The sequence below is a fragment of the Pleurodeles waltl genome, chromosome 8 (assembly GCF_031143425.1).
Source record: "Pleurodeles waltl isolate 20211129_DDA chromosome 8, aPleWal1.hap1.20221129, whole genome shotgun sequence".
Classification (NCBI taxonomy): domain Eukaryota; kingdom Metazoa; phylum Chordata; class Amphibia; order Caudata; family Salamandridae; genus Pleurodeles; species Pleurodeles waltl.
Genome location: NC_090447.1, coordinates 301,221,248 through 301,244,744, shown reverse-complemented (window position 1 = coordinate 301,244,744; position 23,497 = coordinate 301,221,248).

Sequence of the window (23,497 nt, the reverse complement as noted above, 5' to 3'; positions counted from 1 at the left end):
ATAAATTCAATAAAATTAAAAACACTTCACAAACACAGTACATATATTATATAAAAAAAATAACTATTACAACTCCACCAAACACTTACCTCTAAACAGCTGCTGGACTATAAACATAAATAAATTTCACAACAAAACACCAACTTCCATAACAACTAGTACCTTAACAACAAGGACAGAACACCAACCTTGTTCTTACTACTAATAATTTTACCACAAATGCCTTAACAACAATATTTCATTGTAAAAGCATTCTTAATAAAAGCATTACTAATAATCACCTTTCACCCTACATCCCTCACCTCCCAACCACACCCCAAAACCTAAAACCCCCTGACCCCCACCCCCTCCCCAAAACCAAAAACACCCCACCCCCCAACCCCACCCCAAAACCTAAAACCTCCTAACCCCCACCTCCTCCCCAAACCAAAAACACCCCACCCCCCAACCCACCCAAAAACCTAAAACCCCCTAACCCCCCACCCCTCCCCAAAACCAAAAACCCCCACCACAAAACCTAAAATCCCCTTACCCCCCACCCCCTCCCCAAAACCAAAAACACCCCAACCCCACCCCAAAACCTAAAACCCCCTCACCCTCCACCACTTCCCCAAAACCAAAAACGCCCCACCCACCAACCCCACGCCAAAACCTAAAACCCCCTGACCCCACACCCTCTCCCCAAAACCAAAAACGCCCCACCCCCCAACCCCACCCCAAAACCTAAAACCCCCTCACCCTCCACCACTTCCCCAAAACCAAAAACGCCCCACCCCCCAACCCCACCCCAAAACCTAAAACCCCCTCACCCTCCACCCCTTCCCCAAAACCAAAAACGCCCCACCCCCCCAACCCCATCCCAAAGCCTAAAACCCCCTGACCCTCCACACCCTCCCCAAAACCAAAAACACCCCACCCCCCCAAACCCACTGCAAAACCTAAAACCCACTAACCCCAACCCCCTCCCCAAAACCAAAAACGCCCCATCCCCCCAACCCCACCCCACAACCTAAAACCCCCTCACCCCAACCCCCTCCCCAAAACCAAAAACGCTCCACCCCCCAACCCCACCCCAAAACCTAAAACCCCCTCACCCCAACCCCCTCCCCAAAACCAAAAACGCCCCACCCCCCCAACCCCACCCCAAAACCTAAAACCCCCTAACCCCCATCCCCTCCCCAAAACCTAAAACCCCCCACTAACCTAATTACCTCAATAAATAACACACAATCACCAAATATAAAAGATAACAAACCACCTACACCAAACACTTACAAATAGAACACATTATATATTAATTAACTTACTAAGTAGTCAACTAAATCCACCACAAATTTAATAATAAAAACTGCAAACTTCTTTTAACCTATTTCTTTTATATTATTATGGATATTTCACAAATGGCATCGCAAGGAGAAGCAAGTTACATAACCTCAAGAACCGGAAACCAGCTACTAAAGTATGAAGGTTATCTTTATTGCAGAGACAAGGTTGTCAACCTCAGGAGCCATTGGAGGTGTGTACAATTCTACTCTTCACATTGTAGAGGCAGAGCTGTAACTCTAGAAAACACAGTTGTTAAGACATCAGATCACAACCACTCTGCCTCTGCAATAGAAATTGAGATAAGAGAAAACATACAAAAAATAAAAAACATTGCACACACCTCCAATAACTCCTGCGGACAAGTTATAAGGGAGGTAGTACAAAATATTCCAGTACAGATTTCTGGTAGCATGCCTTCTGTACCAAACCTTAGGAGAATATTTCAACGAGAAAGACTGGCAAGTAATCCCCAACATATAACACCACAAACCTATGAAGACATTAAGATCCCCCCAGAACTAACAATTACCTTCTCCAAAGAAACTTTCCTCATTCATGACAATGAAAACTCTCAAAAAAGAATTTTAATATTCAGCACAACATCCAACTTACTAATCCTACAAAATAGTGAAATTTGGATGATGGATGGAACTTTTAAATCTACACCCCATCCATTCACTCAAATTTACACCATACATGCCACAAAAAATAACACTACAATCCCCCTAGTGTATGCATTACTACCTGATAAACATTCCTCTACATACAATGAATTTTTATCAACAATCAAAAACAAAACATTAAATAAAACACCTAGAAAAGTAATACTAGATTTCGAATTATCAAGGATAAATACAATACTAAAAATATATCCACAAACCCAAATTCAAGGATGCTTTTTCCACTTTTCACAAGCATATTGGCGTAGAATACAAAAATCATCCCTAAGTAGAGAATATTTCTCAGATTGCATACTTCAATTTGAATTAAAAAAACTCACAGTATTATGCTTTGTACCACCTACAAAAGTAGATGAGTATTACACCGCAGTAACAGAGTCTAACTATTAAACACAAAATGAAGACAAATTAGAACCCTTACTAAATTACTTCGAAGAAACCTGGATTGGACACCTAAACAGATCTGGTCGCAGACGAAAGCCAAGATTTCCAATAGAATGGTGGAACTGCTACCAAACCTGTTTAGAAGGTGGTGCAAAGACTAATAATGCCATTGAAGGATGGCACAACGCCTTCAATAAAGTAATAGGTAAACCCCACCCAAACCTGTATCATTTTGTGGAAATTTTGAAAAAGGAACAAAGTTTCCAAGAAATGAGACTTGCTCAATCACTGTCAGGTAGCCTGAACCCACGCACAAGTCAAAAAAGCAAAGAAATGACCGAAAGAATTTTGGCAAAAATACAACAAATTGATACAATAACACCATCAAAGTACCTCAACAGTCTAACATATATTCTACATTACTAACAACCACTAACCTACTGAAAAATTACTTGCCAGTTCTAAAACACCATCAATTAAATTGGCATTTTTCAAAAAAAAATTACACTAAATTTACACAACAAAAATTGTTCTTACCTTTCAAGTTTTCATGTCTTTATCCAAACATGTGATGCTGAATAAATCTTCTTCATTAATATAGAAAGAAGCATCTCATACTTAGAAAAGAAAAAAAAAACATTAGTCATCCAAAACAAATACAAAATATTCATATTTCATGGATGATAAAAAAAACAACTCTATATACTATAAAAACAATGAAAGAAATAAAATATAATACTTTACCAAACCAGAAATTCGAGAAATATCTAAAAAACGTAAAATACCAAATATACTTTTTTTAACCAAAAAAAAGTAAAAAAATTAATCACCTACTAAGCAAAGCCACATCATTAATTAAAACATTAACTATCAAGAAAAAGACATGAAAACAATATAAAGGATACTACTAACACATAATAAAAAATTAATCACAAAACCTATTACAATGAAGTAAAAATAATTTTCATAAACCGAACAACTAACTCCCTCAAAAATCCCAAAACTAAATTTATCAAAAAAATATACAATTCTTTCCAACTACTACAAAAGCAGTATAATCATTTCTAAGATAAAACACTGCTAAACAAATTTGTTTACTTTTACGAAACCACTATCGTATTCAAAAATATACGATAACAAATAATTAAACATAAGAAACATAACAAACACCGAAAATCTACTACCTACCTTATAACTACCTCCGACAACTATTTCTGTAATAAAAATACCCTACTGCATACTGTAAAAAAAATTATAGTCCCACTTACCTGAACGAGGTCTCCGCTTCCGTCCTATCTTGACCGCGACGCTCCACCGACTGAGTACAGAAGACGTCAAACAACGTAAACATGGAAGAGCACTAAAAATAGAAAACGGACTATTTCACTCATAGACTACAATAGGGAAAATAAGAAAATACCACAGAAAATAGATAAAGAAATATAAAAAAAAAAAAAAAAACATTCTATAAATCTGTAAATATCAAACAATATTTAAAAAAATTTTTTTGCATTTTTTAAACTTGATTATGTTAAAAAAAATATATATAAAAAAAATGAATGGTATTTTTATTTAAATTTTTTTTAATTTACATGAAAAAAAACATTATTGCAAAGGCAAACATTTCTAACACCAAAAAAAAAAAAAATCTATATATAATCTACAAATAATTATTTAATTAATTAATTTTTTGAAATAATATTAAGACAAATTAATATATGTATAAAATTATACATCCCAAAAAATAATTAAAAAATATGAATAATATTGATTACATCAAATCAAAAAAACAATAATCAAAATAAAAAATAAAAAAGTTTATAACAAATTTTAAAATTCACAATTTCTTTTTTACATCTAATAAATATTTAACATAAAAAAAGTAACATTATTATATTCCAAAATCTACTATACCAACTACTATACTATTAAAAAATCAAATATACATTTTTAAACATAACTATTTTTAAACACAATTATTTTTACACATTCAATAACAACAACAAAAAAATACAAAACCTAAAAATATAACACAAAAAAAAAATTCACCCATAATAAAAAATCATAAATTATCAATACATATCCAAATCATGATCCACCAATAAACCAAATTGCATCCCCCAAAAAATAAATAACATTAAAAAAAACTCAAACAGAGAAATAAAAACCTAATCATAAGAACAATACCCAAACCATAAACCCTACATCCCCTATATCCCACCCCTAATTCTAAATATACTTTCAATAAAAAAAAATAAAAAAATAACCAAATACAATAAATAATACCAGACTACTAATATACTTCCCACCCATAACTCCTAGATCCCATATGTCCCACCCCTAAACCCACAACATAAATTCAAAATTTTAATAAAATACAATTACTTAAATTAATACCCAAGTATTAACACACTTCCCCACCCATAACAACCACAACCCATACATTCCAAAAATGAATCCACAATATACCCTTAATAAAAGATAAACAAATACTTAAAATCCTAATAAAATACTCAAATATGAATATACTACCCCACACCAATTTCACAAAACAAAATAAAAATACCCAACTATGTAAATTAACACCCAATTACTAATACACTTCACCACCCATAAGCCCTACATCCCATATATCCCGCACCTAAAACCACAACATAAACTACAATATTAAAAAATACAAGTACTTAAATTAATACCTGAGTATTAATACACTTCCCCACCCATAAGCCCAACATCTCATATATCCCACCCCTAAACCCACAACATAAATTACAACATATAAAAAATACAAGTACTTACATTAATACCTGAGTATTAATACACTTGCCCACCCATAACCCCTACATCCCACATATCCCGCCCCTAAACCCACAACATAAATTACAACATATAAAAAAACACAAGTACTGAAATTAATATCTCAGTATTAATACACTTCCCCACCCATAACCCCTACATCCCACATATCCCGCCCCTAAACCCACAACATAAATTACAACATATAAAAAAACACAAGTACTGAAAGTAATACCTGAGTATTAATACACTTCCCCACCCATAACCCCTACATCCCACATATCCCGCCCCTAAACCCACAACATAAATTACAACATATAAAAAAACACAAGTACTTAAATTAATACCTGAGTATTAATACACTTCCCCACCCATAACCCCAACATCCCACATATCACGCCCCTAAACCCACAACATAAATTACAACATATAAAAAAACACAAGTACATAAATTAATACCTGAGTATGAATACACTTCCCCACCCATAACTCCTACATCCCATATATCCCGCCCCCAAACCAATAACATAAATTACAACATATAAAAAAACACAAGTACTTAAATTAATAACTGAGTATTAATACACTTCCCCACCCATAACCCCTACATCCCATATATCCCACCCCTAAACCCACAACATAAATTACACCATATAAAAAAACACAATTACTTAAAATAATACCTGAGTATTAATACACTTCCCCACCCATAACCCCTACATCCCATATATCCCGCCCCTAAACCAACAACTTAAATTACAACATATAAAAAAACACAAGTACTTAAATTAATACCTGAGTATTAAAACACTTCCCCACCCATAACCCCTACATCCCATATATCCCGCCCCTAAACCAACAACATAAATTACAACATATAAAAAAACACAAGTACTGAAATTAATATCTGAGTATTAATACACTTCCCCACCCATAACCCTTACATCCCATATATCCCGCCCCTAAACCCACAACATAAATTACAACACATAAAAAATACAAAAGTACTTAAAATAATACCTGAGTATTAATACAATACCCCACCCATAACACCCACAACCCATAGAATCCATTACTTAATCCACACAATATACTTTAAAAAACTAAACATATAATAATTAAACCCTAAACAAATAAAAAACAAAACACAAAACTCACCTTAAAATTCATCAAAAAATAATTCACTTACCTTAAAATTCGTTGTTCTGGCATTAGTTGTTAAGGTAAAATCGTTGTTAAACCAGTAGTTGTTCAAAACTTCGTTGTTAAGACACAGTAGTTCTTCAAGATTCGTTGTTAAAGCAAGTAGTAATTCAAACGTAGTTGTTAAGGTTGTTTCCCCCTGTGGATGCTAGTTTGTGGATGGTGGTGTCTCTCTCTGGCCTTCTTTCTGAATGTTTTGTCGTGGGGGTTTGTGGGTGATGTGGGTGTGTGTTTTATATTGTAATGGGTATGTGTGAGTGGTGTGTGTATGTGTATCAGGTGTGTGTATTTCGAATTGTCCAATGTGGCGGTGTTTTGTAAGAGTGTGTGTATTTTGAGCACGGCGGTGTACCGCCAATGGAATACGGCGGTTGAAAGACCGCCACGTGGATTAGTGTGGGCGTATTTCTGTTGGCAGAGGTTTTTTTTTCGCCAGTTTATCACTGACCTTTGGTGTGGCGGACTTGTGTGGGTGTCTGAATTTTGTCAGATTTCGAGATGTGGGTCATAATAGCTGTGGCGGAATTCCGCGACTGCAGCAGTGTTTTGGCGGTCTTCTGCACGGCGGTAAGCAACTTTTACCGCCAATGTTGTAATGACCCCCTTAGTGTACCTTAGCAACACATTATGCCTGTGCAAAGCATCATGTATGCACGGGGTGTGTTCCCCCATTGGGCTAATGCTAAATGGTGCAGAGGTATGGAAGAGGTTCCAAGCAATATATTTAATCTTGTAATTTTGTCAACTGCACAGAGCAAGCATAAGAATGGGCCACACCATTGCTTTAAATGTGGGTCTTTGTACCATACATTTGACATTTATCCTATACAGTCCATTGATGGCATCTATCATGATGACATGGTGTGCCATATATTGACTACGCACACACATGTTGGGTGTAGGGAGGCTCTAAGATGCCTAAGTGAGGTGGCACTGCTATAGATGCTGTCCAACTTTTCTGACATGTGGCCCTTAGTGCCTTCACTTCAGACCTACAGAAAAGTGATATAGTAGATGTGTTCCTATTTGTGTGAGGTGTGCAATGTAACAGGTGTAGGGCTCTGTGTGTTGCATGTGAATCCCCACCCTTTGCCCTAGGAATACCTCCCTTGCACAAAGTGTTGTTGTTGGCAATTGCTGGCTGGCAAACGTATGTGCATGAGGTGCATATGCTCAGTGTGGGGCAGTTATATGGGATGTATTATGACATATGCATGATTTTTGGATAGCTGTGGGATAGGGCATGCTGTGCTTTTCAGCAGTGCCCTGCATCACAAGTCTAGCCCTGCTTAGTTCCATGTATCCTCATTCATGTGTATTTCTGTCCTCTCCCTGTATATTGTCAGTAGTACATATGGCACTGTCCATTGTTAGTATCCATTTATCAATTTACCAGTATGCTTGTTGGTGTGCTTTGAGGTGTCCATTCCTGCACATGATCTTTCATTGATGCTAATGTTATATTTCAATGTGTGCTGCACTATGCACCACACAAGGGAAAGCTGTACACAATAAGTATACCTATCATATTTAGGTGATAGGTAGATGGCAATGGTACCATTTGGGTGGCAGTAGTTATCAGTGCTGCCTGTGACTTCTACAGTATAGTAAAGGTGGGGCAGTGCCAATATGTGAGTTGTTTGATGTTTGAATGCCCAATACAAATCACATAACAGAGTGATTCCTTGGTAAGTGTTTTATGTGTGTAGGATCTGTGTTTTGTTGTGAACCTGTGGACACATGTATTTGTTTGAGTCCAGCTTTTGTATTCATAATGGACCTTGCTCCACCTGTCCGTCCAGTGATGTGTCAGGCGTTGGTACCAGGCATTTGTAGGGATGGGTTTATGTGAGGGTGATCTGTATTTCATGCAGTGTAGTGTGGCATGTGGCTTATGTGTTGTGGTCTATACATCTGTGTTTCCTTGTCCATATATGGTTGATGTTGTGTTTATATTGTTTGTACTACAAGTTTGTTATTTTGTGTGTTATGATTTGTATGGTTTCTTACTTACAAGCAGACCATTGCCATATTGTCCAGCCTGGAGTTGTTCGTTTATAGTGGAGTGCCTGAAGATGTAAGCATCATGGACGCTTCTGGGATATTTAGCAAAGATGTTAGTGATAAGTCCACGGTGGTCCACGACGGCCTGCAAATTGATGGAGTGGGTATGTTTGTGGTTCCAGTAGAGGTGTCTGGCTGCTGCAGGAGGGACAAGTTAGACATGGGTGCAGTCCATAGCACCCAGCACATGCGGGTAGCCAGCAATCTGGTACAGACCATGCTTGGTCTCCTGCTGCAGTTTCTGGGTATTGGAGAAGCAGATGTGGTGGAGTGTGAGTCTCATGGTGGAGTCCAGAACATTTGTAAGGAAGGCAGAGAAAGATGGTTGGGGGATCCCACCCGTTTGTACGGCAGTTGTCTAGAATGAACCTGATGCTAGCAAGTGGAGGGCAGCCAGGATGTTGGTCATGGGTGGAATTGCTGTGTGTCTCCACACTCTTGCTGTGATGTATGCTGCTATGTGGTGGAGCAGGCATACAATGGACTCCCTCCTCAGACAGTCTGGAGTCTGATCACCTTTTCTTCCCTGAGGGCCTGGATGCATGCATGCTGGTGATAGATCCTCTCTCGTCTTCTCCACTGCGTTTGTGGCTGCTGTGGTGGTGTGTGCGGTTGCTGCAGTGGTGCTGGTAGCACTTGGCATCGTCACTGTCATCTTCTACAGGTGCCTAGCTGTAGGATTAACACTTTCATGGTGTCCTGTTGCTTTCCAATATTCCTTCTGTGTGTTTCCCTTATGTTGTAGTGTGTGATTCTAATTTTAACGTCTGGTCTGACCAGGGGTTATGATTTTGACACTAATCAGACTTAGCATCATTTTTTGGAGCCGGTCATTTGCGTGCATCATTTTTCCATTGGGTTGTAAAATAGGCACTGGCGGCCTAGCATAATTCTTTTAGGGGGAAAGCCTACCTTGCATATCATTGTCATTAAAGGACGCAAGGTGAGCCGGCGCTACCAAAAAATGAAGCTAAGTCAAAAAATGTGACGCTAGACTGATCAAGCATCAAAATCTAAATATGCTGTTAACTTAGCACTGTTTTGCGTAAAAAATAAATGGCACAAATGCAGCACTAACTTTTCTTAAATCTGGGCCTACGTTTGAGTCCTGCTTCACTTAGACCTCTGGCATGGATATGATTAGCTCATTCCAGTTTGATCCAGTATATTCCTTTACCAGCTTGGCAAGCCACTTCACTTGCAAATAAAGTGAGAGAGGATGGAAATTGTGTTCTCCCATCTGAAAATGGCCATGATGCTTGTAATAGGGTGTGTTTTAATCACATATATCTCCACAGTTGTTGTGTTTCCAACTGAGATTCTTCTTTTAATATTGTGAAAGTTGATCATCTCCGTGGCCTGAAGTAGTTGACCTATTGTGGAAATACCTCGGTTAGACCATGTTGCTCGGTGAATCATTTGACCATCGATTTGTACAGTGGTGTGTTGTATAGTGTGTGTTGTGTGTTGTGTATTGTGTTATGTTATTAGATATGAGGATTTGTACAGTGCACTTATCACCTGAGGGTATCCAAGTGCTGGGCTAGATAAGTAGGCTGATTGGGCTCATAGTTGAATAGCCAGGTCTTCAGTTTCTTGTGGAACTTGATTAGGGATGGGGGGTCCTGATGTGGGGTGGAAGTTTGTTCCAGGTCTTGGCAGGAAGGTAAGGAAGTAATATGCTCCATATTTGCTTCTGCAGATGTGGGGTATTTGCAGGAGTTGGTGTGTGGCTGAGTGCAGTCGCCTGGTGAGGTCGTGGAAGTTGATACAGTGGTTGAGGTGCACAGGTCCAATGTTGTGGAGCCCTCCTTATGCATGGGTAAGCAGTTTGAATTGGTGCTACTTCTAGATTGGTAGCCAGTGAAGCTCTCTTTAAGTTCCTGGTTGTTTCAGAGCCTGTTAGTGGAGATGTGTGAACATGCAGCTGTGCATTGTGAGCCAGACTTGTATCATGACTTTGATGATCAGGTTTGTCCTATCTTCCTGTGTTGTGATAGTACTCTTTAGCAGTTCTTGGTTGGTGGTATTCCTACGAGATGTTATTTGCTAGGCACCTAGTATGGTCTCTCCAAGTCTTTTATGAGATGATGTGGCAGACTGTTAGACCTGACAGCCTTAGGGTGGTCGCCCCTAACTTTTTGCCTGCCTCCCTCCACTTTTTGGACACTGTTTTTGCTGGCTTTTAGACTCTGCAGACTTTACCACTGCTAACCAGTGCTAAAGTGCATATGCTCTCTCCCTTAAAACATGGTAACCTTGAATCATACCTGATTGGACTATTAATTTACTTATAAGTCCCTAGTAATGTACACTCTATGTGCATAGGGCCGGTAGATTAAATGCTACTAGTGGGCCTGCAGCACTGGTTGTGCCACCCACTTAAGTAGCCCCTTTCCCTTGTCTCAGGCCTGCCATTGCAAGGCCTGTGGGTGCAGTTTCACTGTCACCCCGACTTGGCATTTAAAAGTACTTGCCAAGCCTAAACCTCCCCTTTCTCCACATATAAGTCACCTCTAATGTGTGCCCTAGGTAACCCCTAGAGCAGGGTGCTGTGTGGGTGAAAGGCAGGACATGTACCTGTGTAGTTTACATGTCCTGGTAGTGTAAAACTCCTAAATTCGTTTTTGCACTACTGTGAGGCCTGCTCCCTTCATAGGCTAACATTGGGGCTGCCCTCATACAGTATTGAAGTGGTAGCTGCTGATCTGAAAGGAGTAGGAAGGTCATATTTAGTATGGCCAGAATGATAATATAAAGTCCTGCTGACTGGTGAAGTTGGATTTAATATTACTATTCTAGAAATGCCACTTTTAGAAAGTGAGCATTTCTTTGCACTTACATCTTTCTGTGCCTTACAATCCACGTCTGGCTTGGCTTAGTTGACAGCTCCTTGTGCATTCACTCAGACACACCCCAAACACAGGGTACTCAGCCTCACTTGCATACATCTGCATTTTGAATGGGTCTTCCTGGGATGGGAGGGTGGAGGGCCTGCTCTCACACAAAGGACTGCCACACCCCCTACTGGGACCCTGGCAGACAGGATTGAACTGAAAGGGGACCTGGTGCACTTCTTAGCCACTCTTTGAAGTCTCCCCCACTTCAAAGGCACATTTGGGCATAAAACAGGGCCTCTGCCCTACCTCATCAGACACTTGCAGGAGAAGAAACCTGGACCAGAACCTGCATCCTGCCAAGAAGAACTGCCAGGCTGCCTAAAGGACTCACCTGACTGCTTTCTACAAAGGACTGCTGCCTTGCTGTTGCCCTGCTACCTTGCTGAACTCTTGTCTGGCTATAAAAGCGCTCTCCAAGGGCTTGGATAGAGCTTGCCTCCTGTTCCCTGAAGTCTCAGGACCAAAAAGACTTCTCTTTTTCACTTGGACGCTTCGTGCGCCAAAATTTTCGACGCACAGCTTGTTCCACGGCGAGAAAAACGCCGCACACCGACGCTGATCGACGCAACGCCTTCGGGACGACCGGAACTTCGACGCACGGCCTCACAAGGACAATGCCGCCCGACCTCCAGAGGAGAAATCGACGCGACGCCTGCCGTGAGAGCGGAACTTCGACGCACAGCCCCGCAGAACGACGTGCAGCCGGTAAACAAGCAGGAGAATCCACGCACAGACCTGGGACATCTGGTAATCCCTGCGATCCACAGAAAGAGACTGTCCGCGCCCTGGAAAACGACGCACGACTTCCCCACGTGAAAAATAACGACGCAAGTCTGTGTGTGATGGGGAGAAATCGACGCACACACCCTTTTTCCACGTATCTCTTCTTCAGTGGCCCTCTGAGGAGATTTTCCACTCCAAACCAGGTACTTTGTGCTTGAAAGAGACTTTGTTTGCTTTTTAAAGACTTAAGACACTTTATATCACTTTTCAGTGATATCTCTACAAATTCACATTGAAACTTTATTCGTTTTGACCTACAATTATCCTGATAAATATTATATATTTTTCTAAACACTGTGTGGTGTATTTCTGTGGTGCTATATGGTGGTATTGTATGATTTATTGCACAAATACTTTACACATTGCCTTCTAAGTTAAGCCTGACTGCTCGTGCCAAACTACCAGAGGGTGGGCACAGGATAATCTTGGATTGTGTCTGACTTACCCTGACTAGAGTGAGGGCTTTTGCTTGGACAGGGGGTAACCTGACTGCCAACCAAAAACCCAATTTCTAACACAGACGAATCAGTCGGAATGCTTTACAGTAGAGGCCCATGTCAGCTAGAGGTAGGCCTCCTGAAGCTCTGCCTGTCTGCAGCTTGATAATCTTGAGGTGGCGTTTTGATTTGGTTGAATACCTTTGAGGCATCAGGAGAGATTGCAACTTTCTTCTCATTACCTAATTTTTAGACCTGATAGCCTTGGGGTGTTCATCCCCCTCTTTTTGTCTGCCTCCTTTCTCTTCTCTGACACTGTTTTGCTGGTTTTAAGACTCTGTGCACTTTACTATTGCTATCCAGTGCTAAAGTGCACATGCTCTCTTCCTTAAACATAGTAACATTGGTTCCTCCCCTATTGGCATAATTGATTTACTCATAAGTTCTTGGTAAAGTGAACTACATGTGCCAAGGCCCTGTAAATTAAATGCAACTAGTGGGCCTTCAGCACTGATTGTGCCACCCACATAACTAGCCCCTTAACCATGTCTCGGGCCTGCCATTGCAAGGCCTGTGTGTGCAGTTTCTCTTCCCCTTAAACTTAGCATTTAAAGTATTTGCCAATCCTTAATCTCCCCTTTTTCTACATATAAGTCACCGCTAAGGTAGGCCCTAGGTAACCCTTAGTGAGGGGTGCTATGAAGGTAAAAAGCAGGACATGTACATATGTGTTTTATATGTACTGGTAGTAGAAAACTCCTCAATTCATTTTGCACTACTATGAGGCCTGCTCCTTTCATAGACTAGCATTGAGACTGACCTCATATACTTCTTAAGTGCTAGATTCTGATCTGAAAGGGGTATCCAGGTCATATTTAGTTTGGCCAGAATGGTAATGGAAAATCCTGGTTATTAGTGATGTTGGATTTCATATTACTAATTTAGAAATGCCACTTTTAGAAAGTTATAGCCTGTCTCCAATCAACATCTGGTCTGTGCTGGTTGAGTGTATTTCACCCAGACAACCACAAAGTCAGGACACTCACTCACACCTACATTCATCTGCATATTGAATTGGTCGTCCTTGGCTGGAAGGGTGGAGGGCCTGACACTTACATTTCAAAGGCTAGTGGCCTTCCCTCACACAATGGACTGCTAAACCCCCTACTGGCACCCTGGCAGACAGGACTGAACTGAAAGGGGAACTTGTGCCCTTCAAAACCACTCTTTGAAGTCTCACCCACATCAAAGCCATTTTGGGGTATATAAACTAGGTCTCTGACCCCACCAAACCAGACATATCTGGCCCTACACCTGCATCTTGTCAAGAGGAACTGCCTGGTTGCCTAAATGACTCATCCTGACTGCTTTGCTGTGAGGGACTTCTGCACTGTGGTTGCCCTGCTGCCCTACTGGTCTCTGCCTTTGCTGAGAATGACTGCCTTCCCAGAAGGGCTCTCCAAGGACTTGGATTGAGCTTGCCTCCTGTTTCCTTATGTCTCGGGGCCAAAAAGACATCATCTGTTCAGGAAACTCCTTGTGCATTGAAAATCAATGCACCGCCTGCTGAAATTAACGCGAAGCCTGAATTGCGACTGAGAAATTGCCGAACAGCTGACTGGAATTACGCAGCTCGACTTCCCGAGTGAAAATTTTACGCAGTGCCTGCCTTGTGATGGAAAATTTGACGCATTGCCTGCTGGTTCAATGCAGTAACTTCTTCCAGTGTGTCAAGGATTTTCCCTGCATCATCCCTGGGCTTCCAAATATCCCTGCACCGCACTGAGGAACCAAGACTGCACACCGAGAAATGACATAAAACCCTTGGAGCATGAAGAGAAACAAAGTATTGTCTGTGCCGCATCGGAAAATTTGAAGCACATCCTATTTTTCCACACATCTCCTCCTCTGCAGTCTCCATGCGTTGTTATTTTCAACGCATACTAGTACTGGGTGTAACAATGAGACAACTGTTTATTTGTGAGGATTAAGACTCTTTTAAACCTTTTAAAAGTGATATTTCAACTTGTGTTTATTGTGTCTTTGTCGTTTTGACCTTGTTTTAGTCAGAAAAATATTGTCTATCATACTAAACCTGTGTGTTGTATTTTTGTGGTGTTTTCGTTGTGTTACTCTATGATTTATTGCAACAAATACTTTACACAATGCATTCTAAGTTAAGCCTGACTGCTCAGTGCCAAGCTACCAGATTTGGATTGTGCGTGACTTACCCTGACTAGGATTGTAGCCCTAGAAGGTGCATAAATCTGCCAACTAGAGACCCCATTTCTAACACTAATTATGTGGAAGAGCATTTTAATATGGTTAGTAGATGATCGCTTTGAGACCAGTTGTATTGGTATCTGTGGTAAAGGGAGTAAATGTATCTTATAATGTGTGTGGGGACTCTTTTCATGTCCATATTTAGTAACAAGATGGGCCTGCAGCTACCACAGGGATGGTTGACTTGTTAAACACTGGACATAGGGTAGCCATATTTCTCATATCCTGGTGGGTGGTCCTAGAAGAGAGTTTTTCATTCTGTAGTACTCAATGTGGAAGCCATAATCCCCTGGTGCCTTATTCAATAGCATGGTAGTGACAGCTTCTAATAATTCCTCTGCTGTTCTGTCTTGTTCCAAGGTCATCTAAATTGGCATTGTTACTGCTTCCGTATTTAAAGAATACAGGTCTTTGTGATAGGCAGAAAATAATTCTGTTATCCATGCTGGGTGAGTGATCAGGCCCTGTTGTGATTTTATGGCAGGTATGAAACTGTGAGCTTCAAGCTGTTTGTGTTGTTTAGATAATAACCATCCAGAGTTTTCACTAAATTTGAAAGCACACTGCTTTTTGTTGCCAAGCGACTTCTCTGCTAGCAGTGTGAACACTGAGTTGAGGGCCATCTTGGCTAGCGTAAGCTGTTTGAAGTTGACCTTTTTTGTGTTGTGACGATATTGATCTAATTGAAATTGTTGCTGTAGCTGTTCTCTACTTGCCGTGAGTTTTCCCCAATGAATGGCTGACTCTACCATTAATTAGTTTCTCGTGAAGGCTTTGTAAGCTGCCCGCAGAGCTTGTAGGGAAACAACTGAGCCCTAGTTGGTTGTCATATATTCCTATAAGTGTTTTCACAGTGCCTTCTTCTCTTTCACATGGTTACATTTCCAGACCGAAATCTTACGAGTTCCCCTCAGTGGTCAAAGGATATTTAGTTCCAGTTTTATCAGAATAAGGAAATCATCTGAAATACCATTGGCAATAATTTTGCACATAGGGAGATTGTGAGTCAAGAAATTGTATATTAGGAAGAGCTGCAAATGGTTGCCATGTTTTGGATACCAGGAAGTGATTCTTGTCTCTGTGTCATGTGGGTAAGAATAAAAAGTGTATGTTTGTTTCTCTGGTGAGTGAGCAGCCATGGGTACAGGATGAGGTCACCCTCCAGTAAGTCAAGCTGCACCTTTCTATACCTTATGCATTATTTTTCTGAGGTTCTAGAATAAGGTCTTGTGTCGTGTTCCAGTTCCTCCCAGTAGGACTTTCGTGTGGCCAGATTCTGCCAAAAGTCTACATAGTCTTGAAAAGAAAAGAAACTTGGATTTGTTGTACTGCCCACTATAATGTTGGTGGTTTGAATTTCAAGTTTAGCAACCAAGTAGTCTCCATCAGTATCCACAAGGTGGAAATTAAAGGCGCATCCAGTCACAGGTGCACTAATATTGCGTTGGCACCAGTTTTATATTGCAGAACAACTGCAAAAATCACTGCTTTCACCCAGAAACATTGTAATTTGAGGTTTCTGTGGTAGATATATGGGTATTTTGTGATAATGTCATTTGAGGATTTTGGGTTGTCTTAAATGACACTTTTTTTATGGTTAATGAAATTGTTCAAGTACTTTAAATTAACCAATTTCACTTCAGTCCTTCAAGAGGCATGCTCCAGGAAATAGTGTTGCTTGAGTGACTGTACTGTTGCAAAAATGGTGCAGGACATTGAGTCTGTGTTGTGTTGAAGTGTGTCTATCTAAAATTAATCAGTGGGCATTGATCTGCCTTGCAGCTATGTAGACTTTAATCAGAATGTTGCAGCTGATCCCACCCCAATGCTCAGCTTTCCATTGAAAGGAAGGTGTTGGCTTTGGATCAGGTTCATGAGTCACTATCAGTGGGTTTTAAGGGAGATCTTGAATTATACTTGTCTGTGATTGTTTGTGATGTTTATGTTCCTGGTTATTGTGAAAAACAGTGAGAAGAGTCCTTACCTCTTCCACTTGTTGGACTGCTTGCTGGTCATAAGACTTGTGTTAGAAATGAGGTCTTTGGGTGACAGTCACGTTACCCCCTGTTCAAGCAAGGACCCTCACTCTAGCCAGGGTAACCCCTGCTTACTCCCTTGGTAGCTTGGCAGAGCAGTAGGCTTAACTTCAGAGTGCTAGGTGTATAGTATGTGTACCAACACACAGTAACTTAATGAAAACAGTAAAAAATGACACAACACAGGTTTAGAAAAATATGAAATATTTATCTAAACAAAACAAGACCAAAATGACAAAATTCCACCATACACAAGTCAAGTTATCAATTAAAAAGCCAAAATAGTCTTTATGTAGGTTAACACACACACTAACACTGTTAGTGTGAAAATGTACCTTGGGTGTGTCAAAAATAACCCCGTACGGGCGAGTGTGTGTCAAAAAGAGCTTGCGATGCATCGATTCTACTCAAGAGAGGGACCTTGTGTCATTTATCTTTTTGTCGGGTCAGGGCACCTCATTTCTTCTCTGCACAGGAGAGCGATGCATCTATCCGACAGCACTCTCGGGTCCGGGCAGGCATTGTATTGTTTTTACACATCCAGCGGAAATCCAGCCACATGATGATTAAAAAAACACGCAGCGCGGATTTCGATCTCCGAGTCTCTGTCAGTGATGCTGCCCGTCATTTCTCCAACTCCGTGCGTCGATTCTTCAGTCGTGTTTCCGGCGAGCATCTATTTTCAGCCGCAGAGCCGGCAGTGCATCGTTTCTTCAGCCGCAGATCGGAGTTGCATCGATCTTTTCCCCGCACGGCGCTCTGTGCATGGATTTCTCACTCTTCGGCTGCCAGCTTCTCCCTTCAGGGTCCCAGGAACTGGATGGGCACCACAGGGTAGAGTAGGAGTCTCTCCAGAGACTCCAGGTGTTAGCAGAGAGAAGTCTTTGCTGTCCCTGAGACTTCAAACAACAGGAGGCAAGCTCTGAATCAAGACCTTGGAGATTTCTTCTCAAGATGGAAGGCACAAATAGTCCAGTCTTTGCCCTCTTACTCTGGCAGAAGCAGCAACTGCAGGATAGCTCCACAAAGCACAGTCACAGGAAGGGCAGCTCTTCTTCCTCAGCTATTCAGCTCTTCTCCAAGCAGAGGTTCCTCTTGGTTTCCAAAAGTGTTCTTAAGTCTGTGGTTTTGGTGCCCTTCTTATACCCAATTTTTCTTTTGAAGTAGGCCTACTTCAAGGTAAAGTTTCCTTTGAATGTGAAATCCTGCCTTGCCCAGGCCTGGCCCCAGACACTCACCAGGGGGTTGGAGACTGCATTGTGTGAGGGCAGGCACAGCCCTTTCAGGTGTGAGTGACCACTCCTCCCTCCTAGCACAGGTGGCTCATCAGGAAATGAAGACTGCACCCCAGCTCCCTTTGTGTCACTGTCTAGTATGAGGTGCAGTCAGCCCAACTGTCAAACTGACCCAGACAGGGAATCCATAAACAGGCAGAGTCACAGAAATGTTTTAAGCAAGAAAATGCCCACTTTCTAAAAGTGGCATTTTCAAACACACAATCTCAAAATCAACTTTACTAAAAGATGTATTTTTAAATTGTGAGCTCAGAGACCCCAAACTCCACATGTCAATCCGCTCCCAAATGGAATCTACACTTTAATCGTATTTAAAGGTAGCCCCCAGGTTAACCTATGAGAGGGACATGTCTTGCAACAGCGAAAAATGCATTTAGCAGCATTTCACTGTCAGGACATTTGAAAACACATTATTATGGGGGTCATTACAACATTGGGAGTAAAAGCCGATTACTGTCGTGCAGAAGACCGCCAACACACCGCTGTCGCTGCGGAATTCCGCTACGGTCATTATGACCCACAGCTCGGAATCCGCCAAAATCCAGACTCCCACACAAGTCCGCCACACCAAAGGTCAGTGATAAACTGGCGATAACAAAACCTCCACCGTCACACCAACAGGAATACGCCCACACTATCACAACCCACGAATCCACGTGGCGGTCTTTCAACCGTGGTATTCCATTGGCGGTACACACCACCGCGCTCAAAATACACACACATTTACAAAACACATCCACATTGGACAATTCGAAATACACACACCTGATACACATACACACACCATTTCCACACATCCAATACAATATAAAACACACACCCACATCACCCACAAACCCTTACGTCAACAATTGCGACAGAAGGTCAGAGAGAGACACCACAAGAAAGAACAATAGCATCCACAGGCAGCCTACACCATCACAACACACACCGCCCCACACATCACCCACACCACCCCATGGCACCGCAAAGACACCCCAGGTTCTCTGAGGAGGAGCTCAGGGTCATGGTGGAGGAAATCATCCGGGTAGAGCCACTGCTATTCGGATCACAGGTGCAGCACACCACCATAGTTAGGAAGATGGAGCTATGGCGAAGAATCGTGGACAGGGTCAACGCAGTGGGACAGCATCCAAGAACACGGGATGACATCAGGAAGAGGTGGAACGACCTACGGGGGAAGGTGCGTCCCGTGGTTTCAAGACACCACCTTGCGGTTCAGAGGAATGGCGGCGGACCCCCACCTCCTACGCCAGAACGCACTACATGGGAGGAGCAGGTCTTGGCTATGCTGCATTCTGAGGGCCTCGTAGGAGTAGCTGGAGAAATGGACTCTGGTAAGGCAAATCTTTCAATACTTCATCCCCCACCCACCTGCATGCTATCACATACCCCCAACCTCGCCCTCACCCCCATCACTCCAACTCCTCATGTATGTCCCAATATCACAAATCACACATCCCAAACCCAAGCCCTGCATTTAACACCAAAGCATGGACACCCATCACCAAATAATGTCCACTACACATACCCATACACCCCCTAAACCATTATCACACAAGGTCCTACACAGGAATGCAAGCACTGGGGTACAGGGTCACCAACCCATTGCACACCAAGGCACACACAGATGCAATAATCATGCCTTTACACCCCTGCAGGACCCCTACCCAATGTCACCGGACAGGAGGGTCCAGACATGTCCACTCCACCCACAAAAGAGGCCCACAGTGATGACAGCAGCTCTGTCCAACTGGAGCTAGATGACCAGCCCAGCTCATCTGGGACCTTGGGACAGTTGGTTCCCCTCACACTGGCACAAGCCACTACAGAGATTCTCCCCTCTGGAAACACCAGCACAGCACCCACCCAGTGGGCCCATCCCTCTGTCCCCAGGACAAGTCAATCAGCAGTGTGTCCACCTCTACAGGGAACCCAGGCTAACCCACCACCCCAACAACACCAGGGACGTGGGGGCAGTGGCAGTGGGCACACAGTCCAGGGGACAGAGGCCCAGGAACACAGGGGAACTGGAATGGCTGCTGTGTGACAGGGGGAGGACAGGCCCAGGGAACCCACTGTCCACAAGGCCCTCTTCAACATCATGGGAGGCTACCATCATTCCCAGGAGACGATGGCAACGGTACTGGCCAAGTTTCAGGAGACACAGCAGCTGCAGGAGGAACAGTATCTGGGCTTCAAGGAGGAACTAAAATCCATCAATTCCACCCTGGGCACCATTGTAGGGGTGCTGAAGGAACTCGTCAACAGCAGGAGGGACACTGTGGCACAACAAGGGGCCCCTGACACTAGCATGGATGATGAACTGCCCACCACCTCCACCGGCGCTAGTGGATAGGAGGCACCGCCACACGACTACGACACCAGCACCCCACCCCTTGCAGATCCAGGACAAAGACAGAGAACAATGCCAAGACCCCGCCAAGAAATGAGACCACCCTGAATGTCATCCTTCTGTCCCACTTTGTCACCCTGTCCATCCTTAAACTGCCCCAGCTCCACTTCCTACGCCCCTTTGGACAATGCACTTGGAGACTAATAGACTGGACTCTGCCATGGACATTCCTCCACCATCACCCCTTACCATTTTACAACACCCTCCACTATTTAGCACTTAAATAAATGCCCTTAAATCACAAAACAATCTGAAGTCAGTCTGTGCTTTCACAATTGTGCATTTGCAATAACTGAGGGAAATAGCAATGTCCATTGTATTGTCAACATACCTATGTCACACAGCTCTAGTCCATGGGAAACAAAGCAGATGTCACACAGTGGGACCCACATCTGTGAAATCGTAAGGGAAAGTGACAACTCAGTGACCATACACTGGGTGAAAATGACAGACAGATGAGAGGTAGTAGAATTAAATCAGATGTAGCAGGCAGTGTTGTCTTCTTACCTGTGCCTCACTGGAAGTATTGGTGGATCACTGTGTTCCTGTTGTCTATGTCCTCTTCTTCTGCTTCCTCGTCTTCACTGTCCACAGGCTCCACAGCTGTCACAACACCTCCATCTGGACCATCCTCCTGCAGAAAAGGCACCTGTTGTCGCAAAGCCAAGTTGTGAAGCATACAGCAGGCCGCGATGATCTGGCATACCTTCTTTGGTGAGTAGAATAGGGAACGACCTGTCATATGGAGGCACCGGAACCTGGCCTTCAGGAGGCCGAAGGTCCTCTCTATAATCCTCCTAGTTTACCATGGGCTTCATTGTAACGCTCCTCTACCCTTGTCGTAGGATTCCTCACAGGGGTCAGTACCCATGACAGGTTGGGGTAACCAGAGTCACCAATGGCAAGGGACAACTGTTAGACACACACACTAACTCATAGGGACATCCCCAGACCCAGACACCTATTCACATTGTATAGGGTTCATGTCCTCACCTAATAGCCACACATGGTGCCTCTGGAGTTGCCCCATCACATAAGAGATGCTGCTATCCCTCAGAATGTAAGCATCATGCACTGAGCCAGGAAATTTGGCATTCACATGGGAGATGTACTGGTAGCCCAAACACACCATCTGCACATTCATTGAATGTTAACTCTTCCTGTTTCTGTACACCTGTTCACTCCTGCGTGGGGGGACCAAGGCCACATGTGTCCCATCAATGGCACCTATGATGTTGGGGATATGTCCCAGGGCATAGAAGTCACCTTTCACTGAAGGCAAACCCTCCACCTGAAGGAAAATGGTGTAGCTCCGCATGTGTTTCAGCAGGGCAGACAACACTCTGGACAACACATTGGAAAACATAGGCTGGGACATCCCTGATGCTATGGCCACTGTTGTTTGAAAAGACCCACTTGCTAGGAAATGGAGGACTGACAGCACCTGCACTAGAGGCGGGATTCCTGTGGGATGGCGGATAGCTAACATCTGGTCTGGCTCCAACTGGGCACACAGTTCCAGGATTGTGGTACGATCAAGTCTGTAGGTGATGATGACATGTCGCTCCTCCATTGTCAACAGGTCCACCAGCGGTCTGTACACTGGAGGATGCCGCCATCTCCTCACCTGCCCCAGTGAACGTTGCCTATGGAGGAGAACAGGGAGCAGAGAGTCAACCAAATCTGAGGTACGTAAACACAACTTAATAGGGAAATGTTTGCAAATCGACATATGGCTGTATTAGTGTTTAAGCAAGGCCTAGATATGTGTGATGCAGTCCAAAATAATGCCATGTGGGCCCCTGAAATGGCGGCTGCCTGACCTGTAAAGTGAGACAAGGGGATATGAGGTAACTGCGCTGGCGTTGTACACTGTTGCGGTAGACGGTCGAAGACCGCGGCACAATCCTGCATTGGTTAACATTGGACCCTATGTGTCCGAGGAGCCAATGACGATGTACGCCGGTGGTGACGGTACGCCCTGCCGCGTATGTGCCCGCCATTTTTTCTCTGTTCAATCACTTGATACCTGATCTTCGACAGGAGAGGACCTACACTGCAAGTGCTGCTGTGACCTCAGTCTGGAAGAGATAATGGCTTGTGTGCCTGGGGAAAGGGCCCCTGCCTTCAGCACGGAGGAGTTGGAGAAACTAGTGGATGGGGTCCTCCCCCAGTACATGCTACTCTACGGTCCTCCAGACAAGCAAGTGAGTACACTGTGAGCATGCTGTATGGGCAATGGCTGTTTGGAGTGGTGTGGATGAAAGATGGGGGGGAGAATGAGGCATGCATGAAACAACAGTGAGTTCATGTGCGTCATGGCAAGGGTAGGAATGCGGGCCAATGACTGTGACGGTGCAGACGGTTATATCTTCTCCTTTTCCCCTGTACTATTCCTGTAGGTCAGCCCCCACCAGAAGAAGGATATTTGGTGTGCCATCGCCACGGAAGTCTGGACCCTGGGGGTCAACCACAGACGGAGCACCCACTGCCGGAAAAGATGGGAGGACATTCACCGCTGGAGCAAGAAGACGGCGGAGGCCCAGCTGGGGATGGCCTCCCAACGTGGGAGGGATGCCTGTCGCACCATGACCCCCCTGATGTTCCGGATCTTAGCGGTGGCATACCCGGAGTTGGATGGGCGCCTGAGGGCATCACAGCAGCCACCAGCGGGTTAGTACACTCTCATTCAGCTGATTCAGCACGCATTGTAGGTGTCTGGGTGGGGGAGGTGGGCTGTGGATTCCCCTAGGCTGGGGCAAGTTTAGTAGGCAAGGTCCCTTCTGAAGGCAGGCCCTGTGGCACCCCACCTGTGTACAGAGCCAACTACACCTAATCAGGCTCTTGTGACATCCATTTGTGCAGCAATCGGGCATAGCCTTGTAATCCATGTC